The sequence below is a fragment of the Cervus elaphus genome, chromosome 12 (genome assembly GCF_910594005.1).
Source record: "Cervus elaphus chromosome 12, mCerEla1.1, whole genome shotgun sequence".
Taxonomy (NCBI): domain Eukaryota; kingdom Metazoa; phylum Chordata; class Mammalia; order Artiodactyla; family Cervidae; genus Cervus; species Cervus elaphus.
This window is the reverse complement of record NC_057826.1, coordinates 86,978,205-86,994,138: the sequence shown is the minus strand read 5'-3', so window position 1 is coordinate 86,994,138 and position 15,934 is coordinate 86,978,205. Positions and strand designations below refer to the sequence as shown.

The window sequence follows — 15,934 nt, the reverse complement described above, 5'->3', positions numbered from 1 at the left end:
CTTCGGGGCAAGTACTTCATAAGGCAGCACGTGGAGGCAGGAACGTGCAGGAGCTGGTGGAGAGTCTAGGTGGGTTTGCACTGTGGAGCAGAAGTGGGCAACATGGGAAATTTTGGCAGGCATTTTCCAAAATTGAGTTCTGTGAAGCACTAGCCCCATGAGCTATTGATAAAATCTCCCAGACCAAGGTTGCCATGAGTGACGAAGTTCAGGAAATGCTGCATGCTGTGTCCTCATCTTAAATATTCACAGTGTATCTGAGCAGACCCTGGGCTCTGGGAAGACCCAGAGTAAAGACACCTGTTTGTTTGTTTCACCCAGTCTTTCCCACAGAACTTTCTAGTGACCTCTGTAGCAACAGAGTTCTTCAGGATACTAGTTTGGTCAACTCTGCTCCTCTCCATCAAGTCTGGAGGAAGTCCCAGTCCTGACCATCTGCATCCTCAGAGTTCGTATCCTCCTGTTTATGCTAATGCTTGAGGGCCTTCTGTGCCTGGCATCTGGTGTTAAAGGGACTCTACCACTGGGTATTAAAGAGACATCATAGCAAAGGATCCCTCTGCCTCGCCTGGGCCTTCTGTCCTGGCCTGGATCAGCCTTGCAGGCTGAGCAGACCTTAGAGTTGGCAGCATCCTCTGAAGATCCTGTCTTCTGCTGGGCCCCTGCCAGCACCAGCACCTGTAAAATCCAGCTTGTCTCTCTGATGGCAACAAACACCTGGCCAGACACCAGCTGCTCACATTAGGCAAGATGTGTAAAACCGGGGCAGAGGGCAGGCAGACAAACAGATGGCCCCTGCCCCAGGATCAGTTGTGATGACCTCACGGTCCATCTGTGCAGAAATCTTCCCCCACCTGCTTCGCTTCCACCACCTGCCTTGTCATCCTGAATGTGCCAAAATCTTGGACACTGGAACCTGGTCCATGTACCTGGAGACTGCTCTCTGTCCATCCCAGTCTCCCCCAGGGAGCCCTTCCTTCTCAGCAACTTCGCATGGGCAGCAGGGGTGGCGGTGGGCAGGCACCGGGCCCTGAGAGGTTCCCAGTCACAATGCTGGGGATCGACTGGTAGTAGCTACTGGGAATGCTCTCCTGAGAAATGGGGCTGAAGGGAGCATGCCGTGGTCGATTAGTGATGTCTGCTGCAGGCACAGGATGGGAGAGGGACACATGGGTGTCACGCACTTGTTGTCCCTGTCCTACATCGCTGAGCGGTCGTCTGCACTTTAAAAAGTGCTCCTCTCGTATGTGAACCATCTGGATACGGCCTCAGCTCTTCTCTTGGAGCCTTAGAACCTGTCCATCATTTTCCTTCCCTTTGTGTGTGTGTGTTAGTTGTTCAGTTGTGTCCAACTCTTTCTGACCCCCATGGACTATAGCCTGCCAGGTTCGATGGTCTATGGGATTCTCCAGGCAAGACCACTGGAGTGGGTTGCCATTCCCTTCTCCAGTGGACCTTCCCGACCCAGGGATCGAGCCCAGGTCCCCAGCACACAACTAAAACACAAACAGACTGCTTGAGGGCAGGGGTTTTGGTCTATCGTGTCCACTGCCATCCCCCGCACCCAGTGCATTGCTGGTACAGACAGGGGGCTCAAACCATCTTTGTTGACTCCACAAATTGTCGATTCTACAGCTAACCACCTCCCCTGGACCTCTCAGCCCTCCCGAGTCCCAGGACCAGCCACACTGCCTGTGTCTGTCCTGACAGAGGCTGCCAAAAACCTGTACTGCCAGCATGTCTCAGCGTGCAAGGTATCCCACCCTGCACTGACATCACACCGCAGAGACACCGATCTGTTGGTGACGGATGCAGTGGGCACCACGACATCCTGAGAGCGATTCACAGACTCCTGCCTGGGCCGCCCCGCCAGCGCCGGGCTATTCTGTTCCCGGAGCCAGCACAAGGCGGGCATTGAAGCCCACTCAATAGCTCAAGCTGCAGTCAGTGGGGGGGACTGACTGGAGTTCCGAGAGCCTCATGAAAAGGCGCTTTCAGGCTCGGGACGCGGCAGAAACAACCCCCAGAGTGAGACTGATAAAGCAAACGCCTCACATTCTTCCCAGCGTGTGGGTATAGAGAGATTTCTATCTTCTATTTATAGAACACACACACACTTCTCTGTTTTTTTCCTGATTAAACAAAAAAGCCAAGTTTGCACTCATTGGGGTAAATGCCAAGGTATCATCCCGTCTAGCCGACCTTCCCCTTCATCTTTCCACTGCTCTGGGCTGGTTCCCAGTCCCCAAGCCCTGCTCTGTTTACTGGCCTTGCTGGGGTCTGATTAGTGCGAGATGAAAAGAGAAGCCACGATCAGCCCGTAATTAAGAGCTTCACCCTTCGCCTTGATGAAGCCTCCTACCCTCCAGGAATCCCTCTAGGGGCCGGGCTCATGTTGAAGGCTTTCTAATCTCCCTGCACTTAAAAAAGTTTAAAAAATAAATCCGTAGCTCTTAATCTCCAAAAGAGTGATTCCCTGGCCGCAGAAGAGCAGCAGAAATTCCCAGCGTCAACACGGAGGCCCTGCCAGGCGTCTGCCCACTGGGATCAATTGGGATTAGAGTCACCTCCGGAGACACGGTAAACTTCCTCGTCCGAGGGCTCCACCAAACCGATAAATTCTGCTTTCTCCTCGCCCGGGAAACCTCGGGCTGCAAATCCCGAAAATGGCACCACGGAGAACTGCAGTGCCCATTAATCAGGGTCAGAAGGCTGGCCTGCCCCTGTGCCCTCAAGCCCGGCAGAGACCAAGCAGGCTTGACATTAGTCAGGCTCAGAGAGAAATCACAGCATATCCCCAGGGCGGGGGAGGAGCGGGAAGACAGAGGGGTAGAAACCAACAAATTCACGAAGCATCCGCCTCCCTCTCCTATAGACGCAGCCCTGGACTCTGAGGCCTCAGCCTTCCCATTCCCAGGCAGGCAGCAGCTGTGCCCCCAGCCTCCAGCCCTTCTGAAGATGAAGGGGGAAAACTTATTTGTGTTCGGAGGCCATTCCATTTCTCACAGAGCAATTATCTCCATCTTTCCATTTCTTTGCAAATCAGGGCACACTCATCTGTCCCGGCCAACCCAGAGGCTGCCTGAGTGCCCACCAATTCAACCCACTACAGGCCTGCTCTGCTCCCCTCTCCCAATTTCTCCCAGGGCTGTGGGGTTCTCTGAAGTGGGGAGTCCCTTGTGCCCTGGCATTAAACCATGGCCACATCCCCAAAACCTTCAGAGACAAGTCAGTCACTCAGGGCCACACAGCCCCACGGGGATTGGTCTGCATTCCCTCCTGCTCGGCAAAGAACATTTCTAAAGCACAAGATGCAAACACAGATGCTCAGATGGGAAAAGAGCTCTGAGGAAGGGGGCCCTGTAGAATGATCCATCACCTGGTCAAGTCTTCCCCCTAAACTGATCTGTGCAGGTGAACGGCCTGACAGCAACCACGTGGTACCAGAACTGGCAACTGGACAGACCTGGGAGCATCACCTGTCAACACCTCATCCCACAGAAGGGCAAACTACTCCCAGGTGACATAAGGTCCTCAAGTCACGTAGCACACTGACGCCAGCGCTCATGGAAGGGAATAGCAGAGTTGGACTGACCTGGCTTCAAATTCTGACTCCACCTTTCTGGTTACCTAGCCTGGATAAAGTCATTCAACTACTCTGGGGCTGTTTCGCATTAATCGCATGAGAAAGGACCAACTTTACAGAGCCGTGAGGGTATCAAATGAGTCAGCAGGTAAAGTTCTTGGTCCAGAATCGAGCACATAGAATGCACTCAATAAAATATTAGTTTCCTGGCAACTCATATCCCCTCCTTCTACCTCAAGACCCTTCCAACTCTCTAATTCTGAATTCTAGAATTCCTAAGTTCAGTTCAGTGTCTCAATCTTGTGCGACTCTTTGCGATCCCATGCACTGTAGCATGCCAGGCCTCCCTGTCCATCACCAACTCCCAGAGTTTATGCAAACTCATGTCCATCAAGTCAGCAATGCCATCCAACCATCTCACCCTCTGTCATCCCCTTCTCCTTCAATCTTTCCCAGCATCAGGGTCTTTTCAAATGAGTCAGTTCTTCGCATAAGGTGGACAAATGATTAGAGTTTCAGCTTCAGCATCAGTCTTATCAATGAATATGTCTTTTCCTAATAAATCCTTTAAGGATTTCCTTTAGGATGGACTGGTTGGATCTCCTTGCAGTCCAAGGGACTCTCAAGAGTCTTCTCCAACACCACAGTTCAAAAGCATCAATTCTTCGGCACTCAGCTTTCTTTATAGTCCAACTTTCACATACACACATGACTACTGGAAAAACCATAACTTTGACTAGACAGAACCTTTGTTGGTAAAATAATGTCTCTGCTTTTTAGGATGCTGTCTAGGTTGGTCATGGCTTTTCTTCCAAAGAGCTAACATCTTTTAATTTCATGGCTACAGTCACCACCTACAGTGATTTTGGAGCCCCCCCAAATAAAGTCTGTCACTGTTTCCATTGTTTCCCCATCTTTTTGTCATGAAGTGATGGGACCAGATGCCATGATCTTAGTTTTCTGAATGTTGAGTTTTAAGCCAGCTTTTTCACTCTTCTCTTTCACTTGCATTAAGAGGCTTTTTAGTTCTTCTTTGCTTTCTGCCATAAGGGTGGTGTCATCTGCATATTTGAGGTTATTGATATTTCTCCCAGCAATCTTGATTGCAGTTTGTGTCACATCCAGCCTGGCATTTTGCATGATGGACTCTGCATGTAAGTTAAATAAGCAGGGTGACAATATACAGCCTTGATGTACTCCTCTCCAGATTTAGAACCAGTCTGTTGTTCCATGTCCAGTTCTAACTGTTGCCTCTTGACCTGCATACAGATTTCTCAGGGAGCAGGTAAGGTGGTTTGGTATTCCTATCTCTTGAAGAATTTTCCAGTTTGTTGTGATCCACACAGTCAAAGGCTTTGGTGTAGTCAATAAAGCATAAGTAGATGTTTTTCTGTAACTCTCTTGCTTTTTTGATGATCCAATGGATGTTGGCAATTTGCTCTCTGGTTCCTCTGCCTTTTGTAAATCCAGCTTGTACATCTGGAAGTTCACGGTTCATGTACTGTTGAAGCCTGGCTTGGAGAATTTTGAGCATTACTTTGCTAGTGTGTGAGATGAGTACATTTGTGCAGTAGTTTGATTTGCTTTTTTGCAGTAGTAGAGTTGCCTTTCTTTGGGATTAGAATGAAAACTGACCTTTTCCAGTCCTGTGGCCACTGCAGAGTTTTCCAAATTTGCTGGCATATTGAGTGTAGCACTTTCACAGCATCATCTTTTAGGAAATGAAATAGCTCAACTGGAATTCTATCACCTCCACTAGCTTTGTTTGTAGTGATGCTTCTTGAGGCCCACTTGACTTTGCATTTCAGGATGTCTGGCTCTAAGTGAGTGATCACAGCATTGTGGTTATCTGGGTCATGAAGATTTATTTTATATAGTTCTTCTATGCATTCTTGCCACCTTTTCTTAATGTCTTCTGCTTCTGTTAGGTCCATACCATTTCTGTCCTTTATTGTGCCCATCTTTACATGAAATATTCCCTTGATATCTCTAATTTTCTCGAAGAGATGTCTAGTCTTTCTCATTCGATTGTTTTCCTCTATTTCTTTACATTGATCACTGAGGAAGGCTTTATTTCTCTCCTTGCTATTCTTTGGAACTCTGCATTCAAATGGAATTCTAATTTCTAAGGATCTGGGGAAATACTGATGGAAAAATCTTCTGCTGGAAAATCTGGGCTTCGCTATATGTATTTGGTGACCCCAGGGTCAGTCTGAAATGTACAATTATTAAATGGTCTCATCTACTCATTCAGCAAACATTTACTGAACACTTCCCAGTCACTGCAGACACAACAATAACTCAGGCAGGCCCTGCCCTGAGACCCCAAACACCTGCTGGAGGGTATATGGGAATAGCCACGAGAGGGCAGTGGACCCAGGATGTGGCTTAATTCAAAGTGCCGAGGCCTTTGCCTGGCAGGAAGCCCCAGGCAAATATCAGAGACACTTGCTGTAATTGATGCAGACCATCCCCACAGGTCCTCCACACGTTGAATCAGGCCCATCTCCATTCAAGTGAATTCATTCACTCTTGACCAGGGCAGCTCCTCTGAAGGGTTGTGGGGGATTCCCAAGACTGGTCAGCCTCCCAGGTCCACTCCGTTAGGACTCAGAGCAGCTGCACTTTCTTCCTCAGGTTTTCCCTCCTGAGTTCCAGTTCAGCTCAGGAGCAACTCAGTTTCCCGCGGCCCCATTCTTCCTCTCTGCCTGCTAAGTCACTAACTTGCTGTGTGACCAGGGCCAGGTTGCTCTGCATCTCTGAGCTTCACTCCATGTTTGTTCACAGGCTACACCATCTCTAGGACTCTCCGAACTCTACAAGTTCCCCTCCAGTGTGTCTGTCTTCCCTGCCCTTCCCCTCCTCATGTTCTTCTCTCTCTTTACTCCCTACATTGGGTTGGTCCCCTCTCCCAGCAGCAAGGAGATAAAGCAGTGAAGACAGGAGAATTAGCTTCTAATCCTGGATCCTGGAGAACTCATTTCACTGTTCTGACCCTCTTTTTCCTTTGACTACACAGGAAGGATAAGAGAACAAGTTCTCATGAATCTCAAGCTGCAGCCCAAAACTGGAAATGTAGGCGTCAGTGCCCTTGTGAGGGTGGGGATCCTAAGTTCCTGCCACCTTTCCGTCCAATCCTTGGCACCCCTTTGAAGACTGGACTCTTGTCTCATGCTCTAGTCTAGCCCAGGGCCCACACCAGGGCAGTCTCTGCCCCATCACACCTTGGACACCTCTTCTCCCCAGTAAGGAGCTAGACAGGAGGGCTAGGTTGTTAGTCTACAGACTAGGGTAGCCGCTCCAGGTTTCCTTCTGGAACCTTCTGTATGTATCTAGGCCAGGAGAATCTGAAGTCAGATATCAACTGTCTCAAAGCCTGAAGGGCCCACATTTGTGAACTGGTCATGGAAATGGGCATTGGTGTGTCATAGAAAGCAATTGGCAATACACAGCAACATGTTTTCATGTATATCTTTAAACCCAGCATTCCACTTCTGCAATTGAATTTTAAAAACTGACCAAGGCCAAAGACAGGTGTAAGAATGTTGCATCATCTCTTAATAAAGAGATATTCATTACAGCATTGAAACAACCTGAATGCTTAAGTCAGTAGTGCGTGTGTGATAAGTTGCTTCAGTTACGTCTGACTCTTAGCAACCCTATAGACTGTAGCCCGCCAGGCTCCTCTGTCCATGGGACTCTCCAGGCAAAAATGCTGGAGTGGGTTGCCATGACCTTTTTCAGGGGATCTTCCTGACCCAGGGATAGAACCTACATCTCCTACATCTACCTAAACTGACAGGTGATTTCTTCACTAGCGCCACTGAGGTGGTCTTTGCTAAATAAATCCCACCATGTATACATAACAAAATATTGTGTAAACATTTAAAACATTGATGTGTGGAAAAATATGGAGCATTACACTGGAGCATTAATAGTGGTCATTTGTGAGAGGAGGGGAAGGGAGAAACATCACAGGACTTCTGCTTTCTAAGTCAATCACTTCTGTTCTTATTAGTGTTTCTTATAATGCTCTTATTAGTGTTCCCTAATGAATATTATCATCACCATAATCATAAAAGCAAACATATTTTAAGAAAATATATGTTGCAATCCCACTTCTGGGCACATAACCAGAAAAGACAAAAACTAACTGGAAAAGATGCATGCACCCCAATGTTCATTGCAGCATTATTTGCAATAGCTAACATATGGAAGCAACCTACATGTCCATCGACATGAATGGATAAAGAAGATGTGGTATCTATTTATGACAGAATATTACTCAGCCTTAAAAGAAGAATGAAATATTGCCATTTGCAGCAACATGGATGGACTTAGAGGTCATCATACTAAGTGAATTAAGTCAGAGAAAAACAAAAGTCACATGCTATCACTTATATGTGGAATCTTAAAAAAAGGTACCAATAAACTTATAAAATAGAAACAGACTCACAGATACAGAAGACAAATTTATGGTTACCAAAGAAGAAAAGGCAAGAGGGATAAATTAGGAGCTTGGGACTAACAGATACACCCTACTATATATAAAAAAAGATAAAAACAAGTACCTATAGTATAGCTCAGAGCACCATATTCAATATATTGTAATAACCGATAAAGGAAAAGAATCTGAAAATACATATATATATAACTGAATCACTTTGCTGTATGCATGATATTAACACAATATTATAAACCATTATACTTCATTTTTTTAAAAAATAGGAAAAAACTTTTTAATTTAAAAAAATTTACAATTTTTAAGAAGATTAGGAAAAAAACAAATAAAAGATAATACACGTACATTCACTACCATGAAAAGAGCACCCTGATTTATCACTATGTGAAAAACAGGTTATGAAACAGCATGGACATTACAACTGAATTGTATGTGTGTGTGTGATGTGTGTTCTGAGAGCAAGCAAGAAAAAAGACAGGTGTCCAGAAAGATGTTAAAAATATTAGCAAAGGCACCTGGGTGATAATATTTTAGGTAACTTACTTTCTTCTCTGTACTTTGCTGTCAACATTTTCTATGATGAGCTGGTCTCAGCTTCTCAGTTTAATAAAGCCATCTTCATTTTGCCAAAAAGTCAGGACCTTTCGTCTGTGCCCCCATAGCTTATTCTCCCCCATGCCCAGACTCTCCCACAAGGCTCCTTGGGGTGCATATTCCCAAAGAGCAGGGTTTTTCGAGCCCTGAGCTCACTACTCTTGGGGACACAGGCCACTTTACAGGCAGCCCTGGAAGCCATCAAGCCGGGGCAGGTGGGGGGAGGGTGGGGATTGCCATTATAACTGAGTGGTCTGTGTCCATGCTGTGATTATACACATGCTGAGATTAAAAACATTACGCCATTTCAAAGACCCAAAATGATCTGATGACACAAAAAATGGATGGATAATGTAGGATTTTGTCAGCTCTATCTGGTATAATAAATGAACCAAGTATTCCAATTTTAAAAGAAATTTATTGCAGCACTTTGTCCGTGACACTGATGGATCCTGGCTCACAGCCTGGCCAGGGAACGCCACCTCCCTCCAGCACCTGCCCCGTCCCCTGCACCCCACAGGCTCTGGTCCTCCATAGCTGACAAGCACCTGGAGCTCTGGTCTCAATTCCTGAGTCCTAACCCCAGATCCGCCTCTTACCAATTATGTGACCTTGGGCAGGTCACTTGACCTTTGGAAGTCCCAGCTTCCTCCTCTGTGAAGTGGGAATGGTAAGAAAACCTGACTCAGAGGGGCCTGAGGAGTCAAACAGATGAGGATGATGGGAAGTGACTATAGTCAATAAAACACTGAGTCAAATGTGGTCATTATCCTCTTGCCAAGGGCAGAAGGGATGCAATACAAATACTCCTGGGGGGTGTGTACAGACAGAGAGACTGAGATTATTAGGATCCTCTGATAAGGACCACCTCTGGGAGAGGGACAAGTCTGCCAGGACCCAGACAAAGGAACTCAAGATGAATTTCAGGAAGTTTGCAATTTGGCCCCGTCAGGCCCTTGCTGACCCACAGTCTCAGCAAGAGATGATTCCCAGTCTGGATCAGAAGCCAATTTGGCTGCCTTTCTGGACTAGACCATGTCTGACCACCATCTCCACGGCTGAGAGCATTCGTGATAAAACGGTTCCTCTGAACTCTGGCTTCCTACAGGAGCAAGACACTCACTCACCTTTAATAGCACCTTGCATTCCTTCCCAAAGGAATGGGTCATCAAAAACAGCACCTTGAAGGATCAAAATCTACCCTCATCTTCCCCGGTTTAATTTGCAGAATGGGACACAACTCCCAGACTCATTGTGCTCCTGGCCTGATTATTCGTTGTTTATTTCAGTATTTTCCAGGAAGTTGTTCATTAAGGATAAAAGCACCTGCTTACTGTAAGAGAGTGTTACACAAAGGCTCTGGCATGGGGGCCTGGGAAGAACATTAATTAATGAAGTTAAACAGAACAAACATGCTATAAATTAAAAGTCTAAAGAGAAATGCCTGGCATTGGTGGATGATGACAGAGGGCTGAGATGAAACATCTTATTTTTAGACCACGGTGGTGTTTAAAAAAAAAAAATGGGAGGGAAAAAAAATTACAAAAGGTGGCAGAGGTAACGATCTATTTCTGGAGCAACTAAAGCCTTTGCTTCCATTAAGAGAATTATAAATCAATTCTGTTTTGTCTGGGGGCATATATGCGTGGTGTGTGCTAAATTAAAAAGCTTAATGTGTCAGAGCGGTTTCTTCTGAGGTTTCCATGGAACAATGCCGACTGAGGCATTAGGCAGGTGACATCTGAGCCAGGCCACCGAGTTAGGCTCAGCTCGGCACAGGCCATCCTGAGCACTAGGGTACAAGAGCATATGTAGCCCAACCTCAGTTAACTGGAACCTTCGAATCTTCATTTAACTGGGGTGTGGGGTGCCAAGCTGCTGCCCACACTAACAGGTGCATTTCCACCCCAGAGCCAGTGAGATTTTTTTCCCCCCTCTCCTGAAAAGCAGTTTCCAAGGCTAGCTTCTATACTGATGATCTATTCAGTTTTATTTCCTTTACTTCAAACCCATTCCTGGCCAAGGACAGGCCTTGAGGAATACGGACCCTGAAATCATGCCAAATCTCAATAAACCCAAAGAGATCTGGTCCCACTCACCATAACCCACTCACCAAGACAGGAAAGGAAACAGGCACAATTGCAAACAAGTATTTTGGTAGCAAGCGCTGGAACCCCAGAAAGGTCTTCTCTGTCTCACTTCCAACTCAACAGAAAACTCAGAAATATGAACCACCCATTCCTCAAGGCAAGGTGGAGGTCGGGGCAGGTTCCACTTGGACTCCAGCTGCTCCAATTCAAGTTGCTTTCGGCTCTGTCTGCAGGCAGGGTGAGCGGCAAGGTGCCAACCTCCACAGCGCTGAATCACCAATAGGTAGAAAACAGGAAGCTTATGCCAAGTCTAACCATGCTTCCCCAGGGTTTTAATTCTCATTTGTGGTGTGCCCACAAATGTCTAAATTTGTCATAACTCATTCAGGGACTCAGTGAGATGGGAAGAACAGGAGGCAGATCAGAAGTTTGTGAGGCCATGGTGCAGACCTCTGACACATGGAGGTTTGGTGGTGCCAAGATGGGGAGCAGAAAGAAAAGGCCAGGGGGCCAGGGAAGAGCTGGGGCTGGGGGGCTGCGTGCGGCCAGCTGACGAGTAAACCAGGGCTGAAGTTTGAGCTCAAGTGAGCATTGGGTACCAATGCTGTGTTCAGTGCATAACAGCTCTCACTAAGGATGCTCTGTCAATATCCCCTGTTGGATGAGAATCTGCAAGAAGACTGACTCAAATAGTGAACATTCCATTCACTTACCCGCCATGGAGCATCTTACTGAACCCCAGAAGAAAGCAGGAAATGAAAGCAGGCTCCTGAGGGACTGTCCTGTGCTGGGCCCTGAGCTGGGTATCTGGCCAATCCCCGTCTTCACAGTTGCCCTAAGAAGTAGGTATTACGATCTCCATTGGCAGGTGACAGACAGAGACTCACAGTTGAGAAGCCCATGAACTAGACTTGGACTCAGGACTACCTGCTTCTCTAGTTCTGTGCTTCCAGGCCTGTCTTTCCCTTCTGACTTGGCGGGTATGTGTGCACAGGTGTGCAAGTATGTGTGCACACATGCTATATATGGCATGTGGGGGCGGGATGGGGGCCATCTCTTCGGATCAGAGCTTCCTCCATGCTAACTAAGTTTGAGCAGAGGAAGAGAGAACACTGCTATTGTGGGAAGAGCTGTGTAGGCCCGCTGTCTGAGCTTGGGCCAGTCTTTGGCCTCCGTGGTACTTCACTGTCCTCTATAGCCGAGAGGGAGGCTTTCTTAATTCACTGGTTCCTCATCTGAACCACAGAATCCAGAAAATGATTTCAATGACTGTTTTGTCAGCTTTCCCAAGGATGGTTCACAACTTGTACCATTCCAGATGCACAACCATTACATGCAGTGGATGGCAAGGGGTGTTAAGGCTCTTGAACCAAGCTGAGAAAGGTGCTCTTTAAGGCCGCTAGGGCTCTGACATCAGGAGATGGGTGAGGAGGTGGTGAGCGTCCACTACAGGGCCGGGCAATGATCCCGGAGCAAAGCCGAGGTTGCAGGTGAGGATGCCAGCCCCCCGGGACCAGATATCTCAGCTTCCAGTGCCCTCCGTGAGTATCTGTGTCATCCCTTAGCCTATCTTCTTTAAATGGATTCATCTCACCTCTACTCTAATTTGAAGAATCAAGGGAGAAATCATGGACAGGCCTTCAAGGGGATGAGCCTTACTGCTCACTCTCTGCCCCTCAAGCTAGATAACTGGGGTGAAAGTGAAAGTCGCTCAGTCACGTCGGACTCTTTGCAACCCCATGGACTATAGAGTCCATGGATTTCTCCAGGCCAGAATACTGGAGTGGGTAGCCTTTCCCTTCTCCAGGGGATCTTCCCAACCCAGGGATCGAACCCAAGTCTCCCTCATTGCAGGCAGATTCTTTGCCAGCTGAGCCACAAGGGAAGCCCAAGAATACTAAAGTGGGTAGCCTATTCTCTTCTCCAGAGGATCTTCCAGACCCAGGAATCAAACTGCGGTCTCCTGCATTGCAGCCGGATTCTTTACCAACTGAGTTATCAGAAAAGCCCTAATTGGGGGTAGGGGGAGCAATAACTGCCAAGAGCTCTGAATGGGATCAATAATTGAGTACATGATTCCTGCGCAATTCCTCTGCCCTCCAAGGACATGAAATTTAGTACAGAAAGGGCCAGTTGCCCAGCAAGGCAGAGGAGTGGGGCTTGTGACCCAGGAATGAGCAACGCCCTGCCCCATTCTGGGCCTCATCCAGAAAATATTCTAATACTCTAATACAAGCGAGAGCATGCCTAGACTAAATTTCAGCTCTGCTCATGGAGTGCTCAGATGCCAGATGCGTCCGAGGCAACGGGGAAGGGGCCGCTCACTGTGGAATTCTGCAGCCAACATAGCCCAGCTCTCAAGAAACCTTGGGCTCAGCAGTAGCCGTGGCAACACCTTTGCATCTAAAAGGACATATCTAGGCAGAACAGGCACTTGCCAGACTCTGGATCACTCTACAAAGTAGAGAGGAGGATAAAATCGTCCCCAGGGAGGAAGGCAGAGGAGACATTTATTTCAAACCAATTTCACCCACTGTGGCGCAATCACTAAAGCCAAAGGGTAGAGCTGTGCGGCTCTCTGTCCTGGTGGGTAAAGGTGGAAAGAGCGAACAAGCAGTGCAACCTCCAGCCTGATGAAGCTGCTGCGGGGAGGGCCTGTGAGAGGACAGGATCTGCTGATGAGGCTGTCCGCGGGCTCCGAGGAGGGCATGAGCCAAGCGCCCAACCAAAAGTGGAGAAAAACGGCCAGGCGTAGGGAAACCCAGAACCAGATGTCTCACCCCCAGGTCTAACCAACAGTTGGCTGTGTGACCCTGACTGAGTCACTGAACCTCTCTCAGCTGTTTCCTGATAAGGAGGAGCAAGAATCACTTCTCAAGTGGATGATCCAGCCAAAGCAGAGGGTATGAGATTAAAGGCCTGAGTTTAGCTTTCTAGCAACACCCACCAGCCTTGGGAAGGCTCTTAATGGCTTGTCTGGGCTTCAGATTCTCCATCTATAAAAGGATATTGACTGACAGCCTTATACTTTCAGAGCCAGAGTTGGACTCTAGCTAAGGTCCCTGATAGCTCTAAAAAGTTCTACACTGATTCTCTGCAGCAAGAGCAGACCACAGGGAGGAGGGGTTTCCCTCCAAGGCAGGGGGGATGGGGCTGTCTTAGCACCTGGCACAGTGCCAGCTGTTGGTAACTGTTTGATAACCAGCCAGTGACTGGATCAATGAATCAATGAACAGGTCTCTGTTTTTGCATGGGACTGAGAGCAAAGAGGCTCAACCAAGGTCACACAGCTGGTAACAGATAGAGCTAACCTCAAGTCCAGGTCTTTGGATCCCAAATTTAGTGCCCCTCCCACTCCACCATCTACTGGGCAAGAAAAAGGAGGTCGTTGAGCAGAGCCTCCTTGATGGGCAAGGCACTCTGGGGGCGAGGAGGTGGTGAGGTCCCCCTGGGCCACATTGGGTTCTGTGTACCTTGAATCTTCCAGCCTCTAGGTCAGCCTCAGTGTCTGCTGCCTTTCCAACCCACTCAGCACTATGGTGAGCCCTGCTGTATAACCACCCATGTTCCTTTTGCCCTATCCCCTGGCGAAAACAAGGGGACCCCTCCAACAGGGACGGGAGAACAGAGCTCACCAAGAGGTTGGAGCCACAGGCCCCAGTCCCAGAGCCCTGAGGTCTTGCATCTGCCGTGCTGGGCGCCCGCCCCCCCCCCCCCCCCACCTACTCCCTCCTCTAATGAAAACCCAGAGAGCGGCAGTGAAATTCACCTTAATAAGCGCTCGTTAGAAATATGCTAATGAGAAGTAAGCTGATATCATATGCCCTGAAACCCCAAGGGAGAAAGGGATGAAAAAAATTCAATATTGAGTTTTGTCTCATTTCAAAGCCACTTTCAAAGTGGCCATAAATCTTCTGTATGATGTGACATAACGAGGAGCTGCCAGCGGCTTGGGCGTTAATAATTAGCAGTTGCCAGGTGCTGAAGTGAATGCATTCAACTTTCTGGTGCTCACTGCCAGGAGAGAGAGGGAAGGTGCAAACTAGGTCCCACGCGTGGGCTGACCCATCTGCACAGCCTGCCCACGTGCCTCCCCGGGGCAGAGTTTGTGGCTGTGAGAGACTGCAGAAAATGCCAGAAGACTGAGGTCAGGAATCAGCTTGAACCACAGCCTCAGGGTGTTGAATTCTACTTGCCCCCGACATGACCAAGCCTCAGCTTCTGTCTGTGGGACTCAATAACTCATGTTCCAGGCTGGCGTGCGGGGTGTGGGTCATGTGTGGGTATCACCTGGCTCAGCATGTGGCAGTGCAGAGAATTTCTCGAGTCAGCTGGTCTAAATCAAACACCAGTTCTGTTAATTAGTAGCTGGGTGACTGTGGACAAATGATTTAATCTCGCAGAGGCTCTGTTTCCTCATCTGCAAATGGAGATGGTAATTGTATCCTTTGTGAAAATTAAATAAGGTAATTACACCAGTATCTGAGACACTGCCACAATTCAGCAAATACAGCTGCTGTCTCTAGAGTAGTTACTGTTTATGTTTTGGGCTCCTTCAGTTCCCCTGTACCTACTTTCCTCAGTCAGTTCAGCTCAGTTCAGTCGCTCAGTCGTGTCCGATTCTCTGCGACCCCATGAATCTCAGCACACCAGGCCTCCCTGTCCATCACCAACTCCCAGAGTTTACTTAAACTCATGTCCATCGAGTCAGTGATGCCATCCAGCCATCTCATCCTCTGTCATCCCCTTCTCCCATTTTCCTAGCCACTGATTAAAAAAAAAAAAAAAATCTTGGAGTAGTCTCCTACCCTTTTTTGCTTTTAATTTGCTGGGCAACTTTGGGAAACTGATTTAACCTCTCTGGTTCTTAACTGTCCATTCTACAAAGTGAGGATGATAAGGCCTCCTTTGATCTATGTGGAGGATAGTCATAAAGGTCAAAAAGATAAAGCAAGTGAAAGCTTTGAAATGTATAATAAATAGCACAGGAGTGGGGAATTATCATCATCAACCTCCAGCAGGAAGGTTATTCTAGATGTCATGGTTGACCTCCCTTCCCCAGGCAGTAAGGGATGGTCTCTCTCAAGACCTCAGAGGAAAAGAGTCTACCTTTCTTCCAGACAACATTGACAGCAAGTTACAACTTTTAATTCCTACAGATGTCCAACCGATGTCCCTCCCACTGGCTGCTGTCTTCTTGCT

The 15,934-nt window shown here is 47.8% G+C and overlaps 1 protein-coding gene across 17 annotated transcripts in view; it reads right to left on the bottom strand.

Annotated features, from left to right (window-relative positions):
- Window positions 1–15,934, bottom strand: part of MEGF11 (multiple EGF like domains 11) — a 377,432-nt gene that overhangs the window by 251,830 nt on the left and 109,668 nt on the right. The gene's annotated exons all lie outside the window — the stretch shown is intronic.